This window comes from Lynx canadensis, chromosome D4, assembly GCF_007474595.2.
Source record: "Lynx canadensis isolate LIC74 chromosome D4, mLynCan4.pri.v2, whole genome shotgun sequence".
Classification (NCBI taxonomy): domain Eukaryota; kingdom Metazoa; phylum Chordata; class Mammalia; order Carnivora; family Felidae; genus Lynx; species Lynx canadensis.
In genome coordinates, this window is record NC_044315.2 from 67,846,423 (window position 1) to 67,861,282 (window position 14,860).

The following is a 14,860-nucleotide window of genomic DNA, read 5'->3' on the forward strand; positions in this document are numbered from 1 at the left end:
TCGAGTTCACCGCAGTCGGTCAGCCAGCCGCTTCCCGGGTCTTTGCCAAGTGGGTTTATGAGGTCTGAGGCGTGTTGGGGCGCGCTCACATTCTCGCAAAAGGCTCCTCCCCAGGGCTCATTCCCCGACTGCGGGCAGCCCTTCGGTGCCCCAGGAGCCTTGGATTTCCTCTGACCTCGGCCGCTTCCTCCTCCCTCCCCACCGCCTGGTTCTGTGCGCCCCTGCCCCCGGGGAAGGGCGGCCCCCATCTTAGGACTTCCGACCCAAGCCAGACCAGGAGGTACCTTCACGTCGAGGAAGGTTTTATCACAGCCTCCACAACCGTGCAGTAATAGGGGCTTTCAACCTGAAATACGATTGTTATTTTTCCGGTGCAGGGCTTGACAGAGAAAGTCAGCTTTTTATTAAAGACAAAGAGGTAAATTATCAGCTGGGGCACTGAAGGGACGGCGGAGACCTGGCGCGCTTCCTCTCGTCGCCACGAGGAATTTGTGGGGGAGCGGCTGCTGGCGCTCAGACACCCCTGGGGTCCCGGGGGAGGAGCTCGGGGCAGAAGGACTTCCCCAGGTCCCTCCGGGCACCTGGAAGGGGGGAGTCCTCCCAGTTCTGCACAAAGCCACGGGCATTTCAGTTCTGAGCAGCCTTACCTTCCTCCTCTCTCCTTTCTTCTTTCTCTTCTCTTTCTTTGACTCCAGTCTCCCTTTCGCCTCTGTGCTTTCTCCTCCTTGTTCTCCTCTCCCTACTTTTTCTCGTCCCTCTCCTCGCCCTCCCCCTCCTTTCTTCTCCACCGCACGCGTAGAGTGTCATTTATTTATTTATTTATCACCCCCGCCATCAACACCCTTTTAGGGCTCCCAAGCTTTTCAATGTGAGTGGGAGGAGAAAAGGGCAGGAAGTGTTGACGGCAAGGGGGTGAAATCGTGCCTCTGGGTGAGAGATTCTGCCCCGGAATAAACGATTGGGGAAAATCTTGGAAAATGCGGATTCGGATCTCTTTATGAAAGCCCGCTATCCGATGGGAACCAACTCCGCGCGCGTCCTCCTCCTCCCCTTTATTGTATGGGTTTATGGGTATATCTTCCCGGACTGTTGTTGGGGGGGAGGGGGAGGGAGGTAGTATTAAAGAGGACAATCTGGCCCTGGATCTTCAACACCGCGCCTTCTCCACCGGATGCGCGCTCCCCAATGCAAAGGAATCCAGCAACATCCCCCAATTCAGACGCGGACAAAAGAAACTTTAATTAAGGTCTCTGCCCTGCGCGCTGTGTGTTTCTCTCTCCCGATGCTGGTGATGTCCAACTCGGGGATGCGAGAAATAGAAATGGTACAACCAGCCCGTGCCCTTGAACTTCAATTGCTCCTGACTTGCTGTATTGATTTTTTTTTTATACTGTAGGCACCCCCCCCCCCAATCAAATTAAAGCCTTAGGAGACATTCAACCTGGTGAAGGGTGAGGGGGAACCCATTCCTTTGCAAAAGAGATAGTTCAGAACGATTTGGGGAAAATTACACTAAATAAAAATTCAAGGTGTGAAAGCTTCATCTTGGTTCTCTTGTCTTCAACACCATGACACCTTATCATTAGAAGCGCTGATTGTTACTTTCCGAGCCTTTAGATGATCAGCCAGAAAGTGCAAACAACGTGGGGCTGGAGGGTGTAAAGTTATTTAAGTAGGCTTTTTTTTTTTTTTCCTTTTGGTGCGCCGTCAAAACATTTCACAAGTTAGGAAAATAAAGTGGTGGTTCCGAAGCTCGGAATGATGGGTTCTTTCCCTCCCCCATCCCCCCCTCTCCATATCAGAAAAGAAATAAAATGCACAATGAGCCTTTATTTCGGGGGAGAAGACTTCAAAATACGTGCCAGTAATGGACAATTTGAGCTTTTCACTGGAGATACTCACACCGCAAGCTGGAAAGGGATTAAAAAGCCCCACGTGGTTGATCTGGGTTTAGACTTGCAACCTCTAGTTCCCCATGTATGTTCTTTGCAAAGATTGGCCTCTAGATGGATGCGTGTGAGGGACTCTCTGGGGCCGGGGCTCGGCGCCTCGGGCTGGGCTGATGGTGGGAGAGCTATGAGCGGCCGGGCAGGGTCCTCACTGGGGGCTTCCTCTGCCGGCCAGGGCGGCCGGGCGCCTCCGGGACGCGAGCGCGCACGCCTCAGCCCGGCCGCCGCGCTCCTCGCACCGCCTTCTCCGCAGGTCTTTATTCATCTCATCTCCCTCTTCCCCTTCTCCTCCTCCTTTGCCTCCTTCTCCTCCTCTTCCTCCTCCTCCTCCACCACCACCACCACCACCTCCTCCTCCTCCGCCGCCGCCGCCGCCGCCGCCACCTCCTCTTGCATCTCACTGGCCTGGCTCTGTGTTGCTCTGAGTGACAAAGACAATGTCCCAGCCTTAACTTTGCAACCACCTTGCCTCCTTCTGGGGTTCGGCGGGGGGGGGGGGGGGAGGGGGGACAGCAGCCGCAGCCTCAGCATCTCCTCCAGCTTCTCCTTCTGCTCTTCTCCAGCTCTTGGATAATTCTTTCCTTACCCCCCCCCCCCCACCAGCTCTTTTCCTCATTTCTTTCTTGCTTTCTTTTTTCTTCCCGTCTCCTGCACGTTGTTGTTGTTATTAGAAAGGCTTCGCGCACCCCCTGGTGCTCCGGCGTTTTGTGTGGCAGGAGAAGATTGTCTTCCTTCTCTCTTTCTGTCTTGCTTTCTCTCTCCCTCTGGTTGCTCATTATTCAGAGAGAGACACAGAGGGAGGGAGAGAGAGAGCGCGCGAGGGAGAGGGAGGAGAGAGAGAGAAGAGGAGAGAGGGAGAGAGAGAAGAGAGTGAGAGGGAGAGGGAGGGAGAGAAGGAAGGGAGAGAAGACGGATATCTCAGGTCATCTGCAGCTGCAGCGTCTGAGGAGCCGAGGAAGGCAGGGAGATGGCGATCCTCCATTGCTGAGACCCGGCAGAAGCACATGAGACTCCCAAACAACTTCCACAACAATAACCCGAGCAGGAAGAAGGAGAGAAAGAGGATAAGGAGGCGGTGGGGCTGGAGAACCCGAAACACCTCCCGGCGCCGCCGCTTCTTCTGTAAGTTACTGCAATTAACAACCACCTCGGTGGTCCGAGTGCTCCGGGGAGGAGAGCGCGGGCGGTGGAGGCAACGCGCTCATCATTCGCCAAGGAGGTTGGTGGAGCGGGGCGAGAGGATCCCCTGCATGGACTGGCTGTTGGAAGAGAAGCGAGCGAGAAAGAGGAGAGGAAGGAGGAGGAGGAGGAGGGAGGAGTGAGAGCAGGCAGGGGGATGAGGAAGAAGGGAGGATAGAAGCGAGGGAGAAGGAGGAGAAGTTTGTGGTGGTGGTGGCAGTGGAGGGGCAGTTCTTTTCCTCTGCTGTCTTGCTGCTCCTTCTGCTGGGGGGAGCGAGCGCTGGTGGCTTAATTAATTTCGTGTATTTCTATGGAGAAGAAGAGGAAAATGACGATGAGTGAGAAGAGGCTGGAGGCTTAGGACGGTGCTCCAGTAGTGGGGACAGGAGTAGGGACAGAGAGGGGGGCGGAGGGCGGGAGTCCAGGGGACCAGAGCCGAGAGCCCAGAGCCGGAGGGAGTGAGCGAGGGGCAGAGGAGGGAGCGCTCTGAGCCGCCCCGACCTGAACGGGTTGACCTCTTTCTTTCTCTGTCCCTCTCCTTCCTTTCCCCCTCTCTGTCTGCCTGTCCCCAAGCCCGATGGCAAAGCCGTGCGGATTGGCACCCCCCTCTTCCTCAGGTATTTGGCTCTCTCCTCTCTCTCTCTCTCTCTCTCTCTCTCCCCGAAGTTGGGATGCGGGGTCGGGATGTGTCGGGGGGTGGCTGCTGCCGCTGCTGGTGCTGCTGGTGAGGAGAGAGGCGAGGCGCGGGGGGCACGGGCCGGGTGGGGGGCGCAGGTTCAGGAGCAGCTGAGGAGCTGTCTCCAGGCTGGGGGTTCAGAAGCGTCTGGTGCAGGAGGACAACGGTTTCTGGAGAGGAGAAGCCATTACACACGCTTGGCTCTCTGAGGAAGGGAGAAAAGAAGGCAGGGGCCTGGGGGTCGCCTCACTCCTGGTGCAGTTCCCAGGGGTCTGCCCTCCTTCCAGGCGCGAGGGGAAGCCGCAGCCGCCCCCCATTGGAGCAGCCCCTCTCTTTCCCTTTCTTTATCTCCCTGTCCTCCATTTGCAAGCTGTCTGCTTTGGTTCCAGTCCAGACTCCAAAACACAAAGCTCCTTCTCACGTTCATTCTCCAGGCTTTTCACCATTCCTGAAGGAACCCTCATTTTCTTTTCATTGTAGCTTCTAACCTACAGAGAGGGAGGGAGGCTGCCTGGAGTTCCTTTTATATTCCTCCTCTACCCAAAGGGGGAAAAAAAAAAGTTTTATTTTTAAGCACGCGTCTGGGATGGGAAAAGACCAACCAGTTGGGGCTTTCTCCCAGGGCTCCCGGGGGTTGTGTCTGAGTGTCTGTGTTGGTTGTTTGGTTTGCTTTGGTTTTGTTTCTGGAGGTGGCTTGCAGGTTTTTGGAGGAAGCGACTAGTTTGGTTGAGAGCTGGGAACTGAGTCAGGTAAGCCGTGTCATGTTGTAACTCCACCAGAAAATGGAGGAGAGCGGGTTTCCAGGAGACAAAGCTGAGATGAGAAGTGTTTATAAAATTATGGATGTCTCCATTTTGAAGCTCTGTTGGTGATGGCTGGAGGAGGAGGCTTGCCTGCCTACTCCTTCTTTTCCAGGGTGGAATCTTGTGGTGGTTCCTCACCATCTATTCATTATGCGAGGAAATGAGGGACTTGTAAGGGCTGCTCAGATTTTTCTCCCACCAAAGGAGTGCTTTCACAAGTTATTGAGGCGTTTGTTTCCATTTTAAAGTAAACTTTGGAAATTTTTTTTCTTCTTTGGAGTGGACCTGAAGGGTTTTGACCTCCTTCAGGAAAGGCAAGGCAAAACCTTAGACATTTTCCACCGAGGTCTTCCCACAACTTTCAGCTGCTCCAGGTCTCCTGAAAGTCACCAGGAAATGTTATTTCCTCATTGGGAAGATGGTGGTGGCCCTCAGCTGAGATTTTGGAGTTCTGGGGCTTGGTTATCATCATGTTTTGATGCATTGCAAGACTTTATTGTCTGGTTTGGGCTGATCTGCAAAAAGGGAAAACAACAGCAACAACAACAACAACAACAAATCCTGCAAGATCTCAGAGGAACTAACTCTAGGACTGACTGACACCAGTTTCTCCAGAGTCCACATTTCTCTTCAGGTTGTTCCATTTGTGTCTAAGGCCTTCTTTTAGTTCCTTTGTTTTCCCCCTTCCCTTTCATTCTGCTCTTTTTTTCTGTGTTCTCAAGTACTGTAAGTCTTCAGAAATATCAGATGTCTTCTTAACATGTCACATGGAAACAAATTTTTAAGATATTTTGTCTGTTGAGAAAACCTTGGTCCAGGTATCTTCACCTTTTTAACTGGGAAGAATTTAGTAGTCTTCTAGGAAGACATTTTGTGAGGATGATTTGAAGGAAGGACCCAGTCCTACCCCAATCCACACACATTGACTGGAGCTCTTCACAGATTAGTTCTAGACAATGTATGTAATTGATCCAAGTAAAGAACAAAATCCTGAAATGCTTGAGGAATTTATAAAAGCCAACCATGGAGATGTTGCTTTACCATTAGGTAAGGTAGCCATCTTGAGGATGAGGGAAGATGTTGGGAGAATTTTAGGTGGACTGTTGATGAGATAGGTGAGGAAGCCTCCACGTTGGAATGAAACCTTGGAGGAGATTCAGAACCAATTAATATATTGTAAGGAGGCTTGATTGGACCTTGTTTTCAACTAAGGGGAAACATAGAAAGGTACCAGCTTCAACAGAAATAAGGAACACATTTGCGAGCGACTTACACCAGCTCTTTTCTTGCTTTGCTTTCTCATTGTGTGTCAGATTTGTGTGTGTGTGTATGTGTGTGTCGAGTTCCTATGTCTCCAGTATTTCTGTGCATATTGAAGTGGTTTTAGATTCCAGATGTAATTATATTCTGTTGAGTAGCTGGTAGCAGTGTCTTCAGTAAAGGCACAGTGCTGTATATGACAACATCACATTTTTCAAAACCAAACTGTTGTGTCATTATTGAGGGTTATTGTTCTTCTGAGGAGTATGAAAGGAAAAGGAGAAATACATGGTTCTTTAGCGATAATTGTCCATGGTCAATGAAGTAAAACCCGTTTTTTGCAGACGGAAGACGTATGGTTTCAAGATTTTCAGTTGATGTGTGTGCTCATTTAAAATACTTCTCTTCAGATCTCTGCTTCTTTATTAAAACCTGGGCTTCTCCAGAGCACTTGACAAATCTTACTTTTTGGAATCATGCCTTTTATGAATCAGTTTGAATGTTGTCTTTTGATACCATTGCTTCTGCTCCTGAGTGGGACGTCATCAACGTTACACTTAAATTTGCTAAGGTGTGTGTGTGGATGCTACTCGTTCCAACTCGGAAGCTCCAAGGCAGTGGAATAAAAAGAGTTATTTGGGAAAGTAATTACAGGTAATTTTGCATCTAATTAACCACGTCTGTGTATGTAAACATAAATACATTGTAGGTTGATCTTGAAGCAAACTTCCGTGATATCTTTGTTGTTGTTGTTGCTACCGGGACAGCCGGTTAATTACTTATTTTGGTGTGAAAAAAATTTGACAAACTGGTTGCTAGTCTAGCACGTAGACTCACCACATGTTTTACTTTGTGACCAAATATTTTGGTGTCTTTACAGATAGTCTTAGAGTTGAGATTTCCTGGAGGGAAAAAATGAGGTATCTAAGAGGCATTTTGGAGTTTGAGAATAATGTTCTAACTGGTCACCTAAGAGACATGTTCATCCCTGATGCGCTTCATCAACATGGGAGGCACCTAATGTTAAAGATTCTTGCATTTTTCTAGGGCTACACGTTCGAAATGGGACAAGTATTTTGGATAAGGCGCTATGAGAGAAATACAGAGTGTCAAATTGAACATTTTTATTTGATGTCAAGGCTCAGAGATTTGTTTTGTTTTGTTTTGTTTTTGAAGCATCAAGTTGATGAGGCTCGTTATGCAAATTTTTTCCACGGCTCTAATATATCATAAAGAGAAGTCATTCTGGAGAAATATGTGAGCTGTGAGGCACGTTGCCGTAGAAAAGATGCTCGTTGGATCTTGTATTCCACAATTTTTCTCATGTTAGATTTATGTCCATCTAATTTATTGACCACATTCCCTGAGGACATGTTTTTTTCCACACCCCTTGGAGTTGGAAAGAACTTTGAGATAGAAAGAAAAAATATATATGCACATACACATATGTATCTGTGTGTGTGTGTGTATCTTTCTAATGAGTCTTCTGGAAGACAGTAGGGGAAAAGAAAGCCAACCCTACTAATGGACTTTAGAGTCTTTGTGGTCAGTTTTCCTGAAAGAAAATAATGGCAAAATTGCCTTGGGAAGAGTTCTGCTTTCTGTATGTTGGAGTTTAATAGAGTCTAGTCTGTCTTAAATTCTTTCCTGGTGTTGAGAGTTCTTGGTTAAGGTAACCTTACTCATCTTCTTTGTGCTGTATGCCTTTATCAGACTTAGCGCTCACTGCCTCCTGGGACAGAACATGGACAAAGCTGTATTGAACGTTTCACGTTGAAAACTGGAGAACAGAGGTGCTATTTCACACTGCCACACTCACAAATTAGGAAATAATATAAAGAATGCATTCAGATTGCAAAGGATCTGACATGGGTACACGATTGGATGATTGGTATGTGGAAATTAAGGAGATTCAAAAGAGGTGGAGGAAAATATTTCCAGGGTCTATCATTAGTGATAGTGAACTGGAAAAAAAGAGTCAGCCTGTGTGTGTGTGTGTGTGTGTGTGTGTGTGTGTGTGTGTATAAGTGTGAAGGCAAGTATCTTTTGAGGTTCACATACTTAAGAAGTTGGTGGCTTTGAGAGAAACATTAGCTGGCGTTGGTGACCTATAATTGATTATGAGAAAATAGAGAGGAGAATAGATAATGCTAGGAGAAAATTCCTCTTGTGTGATATGCCAAGACATCTGGCAGATGTTATGTTGGGCCCTAAGGAATGGACAGTTTAATTTTAGCCCTAGCAAGGAAATGGGAAGTTCTGAGCTCTTTTAATAGCACAAGCCTTAGTTTGGGGAAGGTTGCTTAAAAAAATAGGAAAGGAAAAGAAAAGAGGCATTATTGTAATATTGAAGAATTCCAGGGAGCACCCAGATTAAGCCGAAGTTTGGGAGCGATGGACAAAAGTACTTTTCCCTAAGTAGAGATTAATATAAAAATCATTTAAAAGTTGGCTAACAGGTACACCGTAAATGGTGAATATTAAGAACGTCTAATTGAGAAGCTAGTTGTTTTGTGCCTCAGAGAGATCATCTATTTCAGATCTCCCCTTCCGCCTGCATTTTATTGAAGAGGAAACTGGCACAGAGACGTGCAGTGACTTGCCCAAGGTCAGAAGGTTCAGTTGTAACAAAGCCAGGCCCAGAACTCAGGTCGGCTGACTCCCAACCCAGTGCCCTTTCCACCACCCCCCTGCATATGATTGTAGCGGTTTGTGAAACACCAGCTCTCCTCTCCAAAGTGAAAGCCTCTGTGAGAAACTCTGTAATCAAACCCTAGTGGGGCAGGAGTATTGGTTTTTTTGTCAGTTGAATTTAACATGTTGGGGCTGAGCATGGTTTCATTCATAGAAGTAATACACTCCAGAGACCAATTTTGTTCATGGGACTTGCAGTCGAGTCGTAGATACTGGGTTCAGACTGTGCTTTTTCTTTTAATTGTCCTGCTCCCCACTATAGTTCAGTCATCCAGGGCTTGGGAGTCCTTTTCAAATGCCCTTCTTTGGAGGTTTGTCTGGGTCTATTGCATCTTACAAAAGTGCCCACAATTGGACTCAGAGGATCTCTTTTGCAACATGGTACAGATAAATTGGCTTCTTTCAGAGATGCCATTTTGTAATACTGATGAATGGCCAAGAGAGTGAAATCCAGTCTAAAACAATACTGGTGATTTTCCAGTGTTCCGGACTCCTCCAAAAATTTGCCCTCCATGTATCTTCTTGGAGCCTAGTTCTCTCTTGCAGACCAGTGGCTAGCTATTTGCCATTCCCCAATGAAGTCATGGGGTCATCCTTAAAGTGAGTTTTTAACAACATGGGGGAACATTTAACCGGGGAGAGAGGGAGGGAGGGAGAGAGAGAGAGGGAGATAGGACAGTACTTTAGGAAGGGTGAAATGGGTTTCCACTTCTGATTCCTCTTGGACAAGTGAAAGTCATTTTGTGTAAAAAGAAGAGTGATGTTTGGAAGTTTCCACATTTTCTAAGCTTCTTCCAAACTAAAGCATAAATTTTTAATCCAGGAGGCAGTCTGGAGAAGGTAGTGCTGGATGTGGACTTCTGGCAGAAACACAGAAACGCTATAAACAGTTGAACCTCAGTGTGGCACTCCTCCAAATGAGTTGACTGTCGAAAATAAAATGTTCCAGAAGAACTGGGAGAACAGGAAAGAAGTTAAAACAGCATGGTTTGCATGCCAGTACTGAAGGAAGAAAAAAAAAGTTGGGGTTGGGGTTGAGGGGGTGGGGGCATTGGAGAGAAGAAGATAATCCCAGATTGAACTGTCTCCTGAATTTATAAGACCCGGGAACAGAAGTTTCCAAGTGAAGGAAAATGGATTGTTATGAATGTAGACGGTATTTGCAGTTTACTAGGAAGCGCTTTTGAATCTCTTGTCCCCTTGAACTTTGTCTCTGGAGAACTGCACACACTGATAAATGCAAAGTCAGTTGGAAGTGCTTTGGATTTACATTTTCTGCTTAGAAATACTATCGTAAAATTTGTCTACTTTCTAAGGTCTCCTGTCCTTTTTGGTTGAAGCATACATACATAAGCTTTTTAGCCTTTGGATGTGTGACTTCAACTCAAAGTTGGTTTTTTTCAGGACTCGGAAAGACAAGAGGTTGGTAGAGTGATGCGGGGGAAGAGGATATAGGTATGGTCACCTGCAAATGCATTGCCTTTGGATTCTGGCGAGCAGCTTCCTTGGTGTCTTCAAAGCGTTCTTGCCTAATTCCTAGCTGGAGACATTTTTTCTTGAGTTATTCTTGGAGAGGAGGTTTCTTTTTGTGCCAGGTCATGGGTATTTTGATACTGATTTTTCCTTGCTTTCATGTGTTTGCTTGTTCAGTTCCCTGCATGCTGCTTCTGGATATTAATAAAATACTGCTGTGCCTGTCCACATCTTAGCCCCAACTTCATTCAAAGAACAGAGCCTACTCATGGGGGTGTAGGGAAGGTTGGTGGGCACTGACTTATTTGTTCAAAAAATAAATACTTGAAGATGAAGACGGCTTAATTCAGAAAGTTATTTGCCAAGCTTTTGCGGAGACTTTTTGCAAAGACTATGCAAAGAAAATGGGGAAAATTCTACTAGGAACTGGTAGATCCTGATTAAAATGCGTTAGGATCACTTAGTAGGAAATTAAGCATTTGTCCAAGAGGAGTAAGCAAAGACTTACCTTTGGATTCATATTGGTTTGAGCACAAAAGGAGCTGGAGGCCCAGGCCAGACAACTGTGTCAGAAGTAATTAAGCCCGGGATTTGTGGAGAGGCTTATCTGCCACAGAGCCCAGCTGGGGAAGGCCAACCTCACTCCCTAAGCCCTCATCTGGCCAGTTGAACCAGAACAGGAGCTAAGGCCTTCACATTTTGGAATTTTTCTCTTCCCTGTTCAGATTTCAGAAGGTAAAGTTGCCATTTATTCATTTTTGCTCATGTCAGCTGAGGGCTTGCTTCTCTCTTGAGCTGGGAAATGCCAGAGGCAGGGGGGTGGGAGCCGATTCCCTCTGAGGGAACATTCTCCCTTTTAACACTACAAATGTGCCTATAACATTGTACTTATTACTCAGAAAATAATTGTGCAGTGGTACAATGTGGGATACTTGAAAGATGTTTGCTGCACAAAGGTTCCAATACTCACCTGCAGATTAAGAAATGGGTTTCTAAACCATCTCATTTCTATTGCTAATGAAAAGCTTTGGAAGGCACCTGTGAATTAGAGCTCCAGCTGCTATCATGGTAGGGGAAGTTAGGCCTTGAAAGGATACACGGATTAGCCCGTCAGAAAAGCAAACAGTAGCATCAGCACAAGTAGAAAATAGACAGGGTTGTTAAGCTAACAGAAAAGTAGGCTAAAGCATTGCCATAATTATGTGGTGGAAATTTGCTGGGAAGGAGAGCCTGCTTGGACGGGAGAAGGAAAAGAAGAAGAGAGGCAGGGGAATGATTGACAAGTCGAAGTAGAAGAGGTCTGTCCACTGGGAAGAGCCTGCAGGAAGAAGAAAGGTATTGCTTTTAAGAAAACAGTAAAGCAAGTGGAAAAAGACCTTGTAATTTGGTACCTATTGCACGTGAAAAATGAAGACCAGTGCTCAGACCCAGACTTTGGTCAGTTCTTACTGCTAAAAAGGAGGAAAAAAAAAAAAAAAGAATTGAACTTGGAAGACCATTTATGTGACTTCAGAAATCGGCCTTTCTGATAGAGGACAGATGGAAACTTGAAGGAACTGGTTAAGTGGGCCTAGGTGGAGATTTTCCTGGAAAAGGAACGAAGTAGAGAATAGAGCACAGCAGAAAACAGCTGCATTATTAATGGTCAGACCATGTGATAGTCCTCTCTAAACTTATCCATAGAGCTTCTCTACCTACGCTGTGAGTGCTAGAAGGAATGAAGAACAAAGACACGCTTCTTTCCGAGGAGAAAGGAACGGAGTGTGACGGTTACCTGCAGTCCAGTTTGGGATTAAGCTGTTTGCTAGAACCAGTCAATCCCAGAATGGTTAGTCTTCCTGATCCCTAATGACACCATCCCTCTGTGTTGTGACCAATTAGTCAGAAATTGAGTCTGAATCACCCGACCCAGATTGGACCTGGTCTAGGGTCCCTCATGTGGGGTAAAATTTGAACACTGGGCCAGAGACCGAAGATGGCCAGAAATAGATACCAGCCAGAGATTATGTAAGGATTTCAATAACAGGTACCTATCACCCAGAACCTTTTTCTCTTCAGTGGTTTCTGTCGTATTTTGTCTTCTGTGGAGACTGTTAGTTGGTATTGGATAATGATAGCTGGGAAGGGCATCTGCATGGAAGAGACCATTTTGATCTGAATGTCAGAGTTCAGCTGCCAGAACTTCTCCCCGTTCTGCTGCCAATTGAATATTATCACTTCTGGTACTGGGTAAGAATACCATCTATAAAAAGAATAAATACAATAAGTTCACCAAAAAATTCTGCCAGCCCCTCTGGAGTAAGAGTATCACACGGACCTTCCACAAAAATACTACTTCTCTGGAGCTAACTAAACTAGTTAGCATTTGTTTAACATTTCATATGAACCAGGGACTGTTCTTCTGGTAGAGAAAACTGAGGTTTGGGAGGTAAAGAAATTTACCCACGGTCGTGGAGCTAGAAAATGGGGAGCCAGGATCACACACGGGGGCACTACCTTCTGGCCCTCAGCTTGTGGGAACTGGCCGTGGTTATTACTTAGGATGCTAATAGCTTATAATCCTGATGGTTTATCTCTTCCAGTTGCTTATGCCAGTAGTATATCCTGGTGTTCTGGAAGGGAAATTTGAGTATAATGGAAAATTAATTGTAATCTATTGGTTGATATGAGAGATATAACTTACTGTAATAGCTTGACAAAGTGTGTTTAACTAAAGAGTACCCTGTTTTTGTTCTGAGTTACAGAGGAGATGGTGAAAAACAGCAAGAGACCATGTATGAGGAAATTTAGAGAATGAATATTTTTAAGCTGTACTGTGTGAAGTTCAGAATTATAAAGTAGTTATACATGTGGATATTTAAAAAGGAACACCTACCTGTTATGGAAAAAAGATATACTGTGTGACTTTTGTTTTTTCTTCTTCTTCTTTTTAACATTTATTTATTTATTTTGAGAGAGAGAGAGAGAGAGAGAGAGAGAGAACAAACAGAGGAGGGGCAGAGACAGAGGGAAAGAGAGAACCCAAGCAGGCTCTGCAGTGTCAGCACAGAGCCCGATGCAGGGCTTGATCTCATGAACTTTGAGATCAGGACCTGAGCTGAAATCAGGAGTCAGATGCTTAGCCGACTGACCTACCCATATGCCCCTTTCTTTTTTTTTTTCTTTTTTTTTTTTCTTTTCTTTTCTTTTCTTTTCTTTTTTTTTTTTTTTTTTTCTTTTTCTTTCTTCTTTTCTTTTCTTTCTTCTTTTCCTTTCTTTCCTTTCTTTCTTTCATTTTCTTTCTTCCTTTTCTTCTCTTCTCTTTCCTTCTGTTCCTCTTCCTTTTTTTTTCTTTCCTTTTCTTTTCTTTTCTTTTTTTCTTTTCTTTTTTTCTTTCTTAAGTAAAGAAGGTATCGTATTTTTTTTCCTTCTTAGGGCCCCTTTTGGAAGTCTCAGTGCCTCTGGTTTACTGTAAGCATGAGACATGTTTCCAAAAGCCACGCAGACATTTGAAAGTTAGTTCCCCTGTCTGATGGTCATTTTTGGAAAATAGCACAGATACTCTTCAAAGCACGGGTGCTAATATCCCCTACGCCCTTTCATGATCACCATGTGCTCTATTTAGATCATGGAGACATGATGAATGTTTTGGTTTTTATTTGCCTCTCCCTGAAACATCACAGTACAGTAAGGAAGCTGCTGTTCATGGATGACCACAAATGCCCTTAACAGAGTAACAAGTTGTACTAAGGGAGCTGGAGCGGGTCCAAATATCCCGAAGATATCCAGGACAGTAGCTTCCCTGTAAGACAGGCGGTTGGGCATTAATTGCTGAGTAGACTCTTTAACCTCAGAGCAACTAGTGGTGGTTTTACAAAGTTTTAACTTTGCTATGGGTCTGTTTAGATGATCTCCTCTTCCCAACTGACTTCACCCAAAACCTTTGTAGAAGGGTAAACATGTGTCCTGTTTGTAAAGTGTACTGAGGAGGCCAGAGAGTCACCCATTTTTTCACCTGTCACCCATATCATTTACCAAACTTAACAAAACCATTGTTTTCTTAGATAAAGGCCCTTAAGGGGGGGGGGGGAAACCTCAGGAAAAAAAAAAAAAATGACATAGTTGAAGAGAGTAACACTGAGCTATATACCAAAGCATGTGGTTCTCCAGCTGGGGAATTTCTGATTTAAGAGCCTTAGGTAGCATCTGCTGTGACCTTAATCAGTAGTGGCCAGCCCTCTAAGATGCTCCCTCAGACCAGCTTGTCTCAAAGACCAGTTCTTAACATGCGTCTCCGATTTTCCTCTTGATTCTTTGAAGAGAAATCTACCCAGGTTACCCTCAGGAGCTTTGCAGAAAGTGAAGGTGAACTGAATCAACCAATCTTTGTGGGTGCAGTGGTATCCAGTTGGGAGTAGGACTCTGTATTGGGAGAATACACTCAACGTGAGAGTCAGGGTGGGAGAGGGCATGTTCAAGGAGGTAAGTGTTTAAAGTCTATGGATTTCGGCTTGGTGGAGGAATCTTCCATTCTATTGAAAACAAAAGGAAACCTCTTCAAAGGCAGATTCCACTGTAATGTGAAAAAGCACATTGCTGTCACCACGTGAAATGGCACGCATTTAGGAAAGCAGAGTTGGATGCTTCCCATGCGTGGAAGTTCTCATCCTTGGTGTCGTCTTCTCCTGGGGCTTTGCCCCTAATTAGTAGTTTTGGGAGGCTGAGAAGTGACTTGGTATTGAAGGACAAATGTCACCTGTCCCTGACGTTCATCCCTACTCCTTGGTTGACTCAAGTGTTTGAGTAGCTCACCCATTCTTTTTCTGACCGGTGGCTGGAGCTTGTTA

At 45.7% G+C, this 14,860-nt stretch overlaps 1 protein-coding gene across 4 annotated transcripts in view; it reads left to right on the forward strand.

Annotated features, from left to right (window-relative positions):
* Window positions 1-2,821: 2,821 nt before the first annotated feature.
* The window catches only part of ZNF462 (zinc finger protein 462), a 133,815-nt gene continuing 121,776 nt past the window's right edge, over window positions 2,822-14,860 (forward strand). For all 4 annotated transcript variants that reach the window (XR_003964055.1, XM_030292733.1, XM_030292739.1 and 1 more), the window contains exon 1: window positions 2,822-3,071. The gene's annotated coding sequence lies outside the window, so the exon portion shown is untranslated. The remainder of the gene's footprint in view (window positions 3,072-14,860) is intronic.